The following is a 777-nucleotide window of genomic DNA, read 5'->3' as shown; positions in this document are numbered from 1 at the left end:
TGGCTCGCAGCTCCCCAGGACGGGGTCCAGCCCAACGGGTCCTTCCAGCTCCCTGGCCGGGCTGCAGGGAGGTAGGGGTTAACCCTGCGGCTCCCGCACTACTCCCCGCCCGCTCTCCCTCCGCCCTCCCGCCGCCGAGGAATTTCCTAAAACACCCCCCAAAAAAGTGGGAATATAATAATAATTTATTAAAAAAAAAAAACAGCCAACAAAAAAACAAACAACACAGAACCCACCCTGCGGATCCCCCCCACCCTATCTCCGCCTTTAATACCAACAAACAAACTCGGCTCTCCCTAAAGGAGGCGCCTTTGATCGGAGCGAGACGAGCCCCGCCGGGCACGGGCACCGGCACCACCGGCAACCCCGGACACCGGCACCGGCACCGCGGCACCTCCGGGAACGGACAGACCGAGGAACCGGCACCCCCGGCACCGCGACACCGGCACCGCAGCACCCCCGGCATCGATATCCCCTGGGACCGGCACCCCCGGGCACCGGTAGTCCCGAACACCGATATCTCGGCACCCCCGGGCACCGACACTCCTGCCATCGGCACCACAGCACTCCCTGCACCGACAGCCCCGGCACCGGCACCCCCGGTACCTCCGAGCATCGCACACCGGCATCGAGACCTCGGCACCGTCGGGCACCGACCGTGGGAGCAAAGCCCCCGGCAGAGACACCGAGACATCACCGGGCACCGCACCGGGAGCAGCATCGGGATATCGGGCAGCGCACCCCGGCACCGGGACCGACGCCGATCGCCGGGCTGCG

The sequence above is a fragment of the Lepidothrix coronata genome, unplaced genomic scaffold (genome assembly GCF_001604755.1).
Source record: "Lepidothrix coronata isolate B3197 unplaced genomic scaffold, Lepidothrix_coronata-1.0 Scaffold21, whole genome shotgun sequence".
Taxonomy (NCBI): Eukaryota; Metazoa; Chordata; class Aves; order Passeriformes; family Pipridae; genus Lepidothrix; species Lepidothrix coronata.
Note: the sequence above shows the minus strand (reverse complement) of the source record.